Source organism: Falco cherrug, chromosome 7 (assembly GCF_023634085.1).
Source record: "Falco cherrug isolate bFalChe1 chromosome 7, bFalChe1.pri, whole genome shotgun sequence".
In the NCBI taxonomy this organism is placed as follows: Eukaryota; Metazoa; Chordata; class Aves; order Falconiformes; family Falconidae; genus Falco; species Falco cherrug.
Genome location: NC_073703.1, coordinates 9373787 through 9381502, shown reverse-complemented (window position 1 = coordinate 9381502; position 7716 = coordinate 9373787).

Sequence of the window (7716 nt, the reverse complement as noted above, 5' to 3'; positions counted from 1 at the left end):
CAGTACTCCGCATCTCACTTTGGCACCATCATTCTGTGCTGGAGTTGTGCAGTTCAAAGTTAATAGAGTGCCATGTCAGGCATGCCACTCACCGAGGTGAAATGCAAGGCAATGGTGGACAAGCCTGGTGAGTGGTTTTCCTCTTCAAATGTAGCTTGGAGACATGACTTCACTCTCTTTAGTACCTCTGGATGCACAAAGGCATAGCTGTGAAGGTGACGGGATCATATCAAATCTACCCGAGTGCAGAGCTTTGGTTTAATTTTTTTTTTTTTTTTTTTTTTTTTTTTTAATATCAATGGCTGGTCTCAGCTCTAATTAACCTACTCCCCTATCAGTCCATTCCCTTCCCACATGCTGCCTTTTCCCTTTCCTCTCTGTGATCTCCATTTCACTGCAGAGATGGCCTGGCAAAGAGACATTATTCTATTTAGAAGCTGAGCACCTCACTAGGGGTGACAGGCCTGTTTTTAGGTCATTTATCTAATTGCTCTTTGCAGATAAGAATTAATTAGCCCGATTATTTTTCTTAGTTTTTGGATGGGTTCCCCACCTGGAGAGAAGAAATTCCTCTATGTCAGTGATTAATTGCTGAGCCAGAAGCTTTCTGCCTTGCATTTGTAATAAATGCCGACTGGTTCTTTAGGTCGCATTAGGAACCAGGCAGATTGTGGTTAAAATGCACAGGATAATAAAGCATTTGTACAAACAAGATCACTGCCATTAGATTTTGATTAAATATTTTAATTTATCTGGAGGTTGAGGGACTGCGGGAATCAAAAGGTTTAAGGTCTCCTATTCCCAGCACTTTCTGATGAGAGCCGCCCTATAGCCCTTTGATCTAAAACAGATGAACCTCATGGCAATGCTTCAGTTCAGGATTTGGCACAGCTGGTTTGTCTCATACTGGGCTGAGTGCTCAGAGGGTCGTGAGTGTGTAGCCAGCTCAACTCAGTTGTGATAACATTTTGTGAACTACAATGGAGCAGGAGTTTGGTCGAACTGAGGGAGGAAAGGTTAAGATTTTGTGTGAAATTATGGCAGGTTTATATCCAGCTGAATTTAACACAGTAGAAGTACCTCTTTTTCCCTTTCCCTTCCTTTTCCTTCTCTTCTCTTCTCTTCTCTTCTCTTCTCTTCTCTTCTCTTCTCTTCTCTTCTCTTCTCTTCTCTTCTCTTCTCTCTTTCTCTTTCTCCTTTTTCTTTTCTCTCTTTTCTTTTCTCTCTTTTCTCTTCTCTCTTTTCTTTTCTTTTCTCTTTTCTCTTCTCTTCTTTTCTCTTCTTTTCTTTTCTTTTCTTTTCTCTTCTCTTCTTTTCTCTTCTTTTCTTTTCTTTTCTCTTCTTTTCTTTTCTCTTCTTTTCTTTTCTTTTCTTTTCTTTTCTTTTCTTTTCTTTTCTTTTCTTTTCTTTTCTTTTCTTTTCTTTTCTTTTCTTTTCTTTTCTTTCTTTTCTTTTTTCTTTTCTTTTTTCCTTTTTTTTTTATTTCCCTTTTCTTTTTCCTTTTCTTTTTTCCTTCTTTTTTTTTTATTTCCCTTTTCATTTCCCTTTCTATTTCCTTTTTATTTTTCTTTTTTCTCTTTTCTTTCCATAATGATTCTGAGCATTCAGCCCAGAGAAAATGGTGGGTTTCTGCCAGGATCTACTAAAGAAAACATCACAGTGGCCCTGAATCACAAGCTGGTCAGGGGAGGACAGGTTTCCTTTCCAGGAGCACACAGCAAGTCAAACAGTATGATCTCTTGTGCCCTTAAAACATGTTTTCTGCCCTAGACAGTTCATGGGAGAAAATTGGAGTCTTGCCATTTATTTCTCTGTGCTCATGAACTGTTTGAAGCCCCTGATGTCACAATAGGAGAAATTAATTGCTGGAGTTGGAGCAGTTTCTCTAACACAGCTTATCACAAAAGACTTCGAGCTGCCACCTTTATGGTGATCGCTACCACCTCGGAGAGGCGAGGGCAGAAGAATGGGATCCTGTGTCATCCCTGGGTCTGGCTCCCTCTGTCTCACAGCTGAGAGACATTCGGAGGGCAGTATCAGGGCATATAGCACTGAATGCCTTTGCTGGGTCTGTTCTCTAGAAAAAATAAAACTTCCTCATCCTTACACAAGCTTTAAATTGGAGAGAAGTAAATGATGGTCCGTGTGTGGAGTTTCACTGTTAGTAGGAAGAGTCATTTTACTGGGGGCTTTGTCTGGTTGGTTTTTAATGGAAAGGGGGGGGGGGGGGAAACGAGAAAAAAATGAAAACATGACAGTTTTTCTCCTGACAAGTGGTCTGAAGACAGAAGAGGAGAACTGATATTTCTCTAATGTATAGGAACAATATTGCATTGTGAAAAGTAACTTTCTATGGAACTTTGATTCTTACTCAACGACAGTATTTTGAGAATACCATTCCCAACTGTGAGTTAAAGACAGAAAAATCTAGTGCTTCACTGATGGTTAGTCAAAAATCAATGCTTAAAAATTGCTCCTACCTTCAGCTTTGAGCTATGGGATGTTATTTTGGCTTTAAGTATTGAGTAAAGCTCATGTGTATTGGATATAGCTGATATTTCTCACTACCTACAGAACGATCAAAATTCTTTTACCTTTTCTTTTGTTAAATTGAGATTTCATTCTGGTCACTGTTGCTGCCTACATTTCATAACTAGACTGGAATACACACTCAAGACAGAGCACCTAGCTGTTTTCTTTACTGGATACCCAAGGGGAGTCAGATACTTGAATTTCGTGGGAGTAGAGCTGCTAAATACTGGTTTTGATCTTAGCTATTGGACTCTATTTTAACTAATCCATTACATAATAATTTGGGAATAAAGACAATATCTCACCATGTCACTGGGATGTTACATTACAACCAATTTTTCAGATGTGGAAATTGAGCCCCTGTAAGTCTGATCTTTTTCCCTAATGCTACAAAATGTGTCACTGGAAAAACTTCACACAAAACCTTAGCAATGTCTGCTCTTGTTTTAAGCCCACACCAAACCATTTAATTTAAGCAAGATTTACCTCCCCCACCTGCAGTGTCATTTCTGGCACCGTACATGAGGAAATTTAACAATATTGAGTGGCCTGAGTTATGATAATGAAAGATGGTTGCTAAGAAAAACCATGATGATAGCCAAGAAATTAATATTACAGAGATGAAAATCTTCTTATAGAACCAAAATAATAGATGTTCTGTATCAATATATGACTAATCAGCACTCAAGGATTTATCTTTCAAATTACAGAACATAGTGGAGACATTTAATGCAATATGGTCTCCCTTCAGAGAGATACAGTATGTGACTAAATATCTCCAGTGAGTAATATTCACACTTACTCAAGTACTGTAAATATATCCCTGATAAATCTGGAGAGCGAATTCTTGTAAATTCTTGTTTAACACTGCAAGGAAGCTTAATAACTTTCCAATCTATCAACATGTTTTAATTTCCTACTGTGTAGTTCCTAACTGAAACAGGGCATTTAACAGAAGAGATTCAAAACTAACTGAGAATGGGCTATCATGCGTTACAAAACCTTGGTATCAAATGTGCCACTGAATTGTGTGGGTTTGGGCAGGACGTTTTCAAATGTGAATATTTCATTGCTGCTATGCCTAATTATGCATGCAATTTTTCATGTAGAATTAAGTGCATGTGCAATGTGCAGATTAAAAATAAAAAATCTCTTTCCACTAATAAGTGGAAATAGCTAAAGACCTGATAGATAGCTGCAGCCAGGTGGTTACATCAGCAAGTTACAGTATATGTACTTATGCATGTTTTCTAAGGTCCAGAATGCAGGCTGAGTAGAATACTCAGTAAAAATCATGCCACACTTAACAAAACCAAGCTATTTTTAAGTGGGATTTAATAACGTTAACCTACATGTATTTTACAGGGCTTGGAAGGATACGGACTGGTTGATTAGTAAACCAGGTTTATGTGATGTTTCAAGCCCCTAATTTTGTCTGGGGTTTTTTTGGTTTTGGTTTTTTTTCTAAGCACGGGTCTGGTGTGCCTGACAAGTGTACCTCTACTCAACAACTTAAATCCAACAAACTTATTGACATCAGGCTAGGTTTGGTTTTTTTTTTGTAGAAGACTGAACCTAATTTCTTTAGCCTCTTTTCTGAAAAAAAAAACCAAACCAAAAACCAAAAAACCCAAACCCCAACCACCATTGCAATGGTGTGCACATGAGCTTGTCAGAGGGAAGCCAGGGCATTTGGGCTTGCTGGGTCTGGAAGGAAGCAGGTTTTGGAGTGAAGATGCCATTGCTGTGACATCCTCAGGACAGGGTTCATCTCCCTTAAAGCAGTGCATATTCCTAGGTTAGGGTAAATTGCATAATGCTATGTTCTCCTCCACTGCCGTGAGCGCAGACGAATTTATACTCAGGCCTTTAAAACAGCTGGGACATAGGCTGTGCAAAGCTGTAAGGAGCACTAAGAGGAAATCTGCGCAGCTCCTTAAAATCTAGGCGACTGCACTGCAGTAAAGTGTCAGCAGCCATGCTGCCCAAAATCTGAGCTGCCCAGTAGTTTTCAGATATTGCCCCAAGAAGGGAGATCAGAAATAATCAGAGCTGGGGTAGCTAGATGTCTGAATTATAGCTGCTACCATTGGGTGTTACATGAATCAGTCTTTACTGATAAAACTGAAAATACCTCATCTTTTTTTTTTTTTTTTTTTTTCCATAGGTGGTAATTACCTTTGGTTATCTACATTTTTTTTCCCTAAGCATTGGGAAATTTTCTAGGGAATGAATTTCAGAAAGCTGAAGTGGCCCTTTACATGAGCAAATATGGCAATGCCTGTATACTATTTTACAAGGTGTGCAAGGTTTTTTAAAAATATAAATTATTCAGTTATGATGCTGATGCTGCTACTGTGTATATAAACATTTCCAGTCCCAGAATGGGCATAAACTACTTACTCTGAATAGCAAACATCAAAGAAAACAACCGAGCTGAGAATTAATGATCACTATTTCTGTTTTTTCAGCTCTAGGGGTCTCTGCAAAAGAAACATCTTCCTACAAGTGATAGTATGAAATCTTCCTGTTCCTCCTACTTGCCTTTTCCTCCATGGGGTCTTTAAACTTCAAGTATTTGAAAAACTTCCTACATTTTTCTTATAATGTTCCAAATCAGGTTTCCACAGTTTGTTGAAGACATTTTAATCTCCTGCTACCTGACAGGATTTTCCACTGTTCTCTGCAAAATTGATAATATCTGATTTTTCTTCTCTTTTTTTTTTTTTTTTTTTTTTTTTCCCTGCATGAAAATGTTAGATGGGGAAATAAACACAGAAAACCAAGTACTCAAAACTTTACAGGACACCTGCAATAGGCCAAAGAATGAAATCGTTATTTCCTGACCCCCTCAAGTCACCTTTTGCCTACCACAGTGCAGAGAAACTTGGGACTACAGAGAGCCACCTCCTTTTTGCCTGTTAGCCATGTGATTAACAACGTTGCAACAACTCACAATAGTCTTTCAAATGTGATTATTATCAACATTGGTGCTTCCATTTGAATAATACATTCCTAGACATCTCTTGTTATGATTCACAACTGTCTGGTGCAATCGAGCCCCTGGTAACTCTCTCAGAAGTTCTCGAGACTTATATTTATTTCCATCATTTCAGGGCACTCTTTGTAAAGATGAATATCTTTTAATACCTTTTGCCTGGGTGCAAGGGGTGACCCTGATTTTTGCAAAATCTCATTTTGCAAAACACATGCTGAGTATATTAAGGCCCTGATGAGATACAGCACTGGCGAGAGAAACCTTCAAACATTACTTTTTTTCCTCCATAAAGTGGAAAGCTCTAAATGATATTGTTGATTAGATACAACATATTGGTAAAGGTCTGGCTGGCTCTCCTGAGCATGTCTGCTTGACTTCTAAATTCGCAGCACTAAAATGTTTTCATTCCCTTTCCCTTCACTCCCCACTTAATCCTTAAGCATTTTCACCTTAATCCAGAAGTTTTCAAATGCCCTGACAAACCAGCTAAATGTAAAGAAATAGCTGCTTCTCTTAGCTTTTTTCCTGTCAATCATTTAAAACCCTGCAGAATGTGTGATGAGGATGACTCAGTTTGTAGAAAAGCAGCAACTTAGCAGTTGGCTAATGTTTTGCGAGCTGCTCGGCTTAAACAGATGGAATACTTGTATTTCATATCTTAGCACCATCCCTGATTATGGTTTTTCAGTAGTCCCAGGTACTAACTACCTCGGCATCAGAAGAGATTGGTGGCAGTCTGGTGTTCACAGCTTACTTGTGATTCTGTAAGGTTTTCTTATTATATTCAATAGTTCTGTCAGACAGGTGTTGAAGGGAGGCAGTTGTGCTTTGGGGAATAGCAGGTAAATTTATGCATCTTTAAAGAACTGGCAGATTTAGCTGCCTATATATGATTTAAGGGCCTGATCCCAAACCCATTAAACTTAATGGGAGTTTTTCATTGACTTAGTTGGCTTTGGATTAGCTCCTAAGTGAATTTCCAGTAGAAGGCAAAAACCCAGCCAACAAACCTGTCGATTTCTTGGCACACTCAGATCCTTTTAGTGAGCAGTGGCATAGCCAAACCTTGCAGAGCTGCCCAGTGGAATTATTCTGACAAACACAACCTTTACCTGCAGAGACTTTTACCCCTCACCTGGAACCCCCAGGATACTTGTTAAAAACATGAATGAACAAGTAAATATATTACAGGATTTTCCCCACAGAAACGTTGTTAAAAATGGGGAAAAAAAGAAATGTAGGCTTTATTTAAATAAATTAGCCTCTGTTGCCTTAGAATAGAGAATTGCTGCATCATGTTGGACCTAAGGGCCATATAACCCGGTGTGCTCTCTGGATTTGGCTAAGAGCAGCTGTGGAACAATACAAGGATATTTTTCTAAAATACTCTGCTGTTTTTCAGTGACCTGTGGCTCAGAGACTCTCTGAACAAGAGATCTCTATGCATTGAATAGCTCTCAATGTTTTTTTCTTCCATGAATTCCTCCACAGATTGTTTTTGAAGCTATGCAACCACCCTAAATCTTGTTGCAAGGAATTTTACAAGTTGCCTTTGTGCTACAGAGAGAGAAGTCTTGTTCGTTTTGAATATACCCCTTGCTAGTTTCATTTGATGACTTAAATCTTAGACTTCTAGAGACAGTGAACACTCATTATCTATTTGCCATTTCCAGGCCAGCCAGAATGTTAAAGACCTATATCTGACCTCCTCTTCCCCCTCCTAGGTTGTTCTTTTCCAAGAGAAAAAGTCTTGATCTATTCAGTTTAACTCGGAAACTATAATGTAACTTTTTCTAACCTCAAATAATTATAGACCTGCAATTAAATTTTGTGGTCAGCTTGTATTCCATCAATACATTAGGCTTACTGGACATGATGATATTTGTTCTGGCTTTTTTTTTTCTTTTTTTTTAAATACCAAAATTAGTCTGACTCAGCCTCTCTCATGAGATATTGCAGGGGGAAATGTGTGTGTGTGTGATTTTTATTCTGAGGATTCTTGCCATTGCATTAGTTAATAATGAGGGATATATTAGTATTCTTGAATTTCCTATAGTCACTATGCTTCATACAGAGCTGTAAAATAAAACATCCATAGCCATTAATATGCTAATGTTATATGCTATGACCATGTTGCTCTCTCTCTTGAGTATCTCCACTGTCTTCCTATCTCTTCCCATATCACA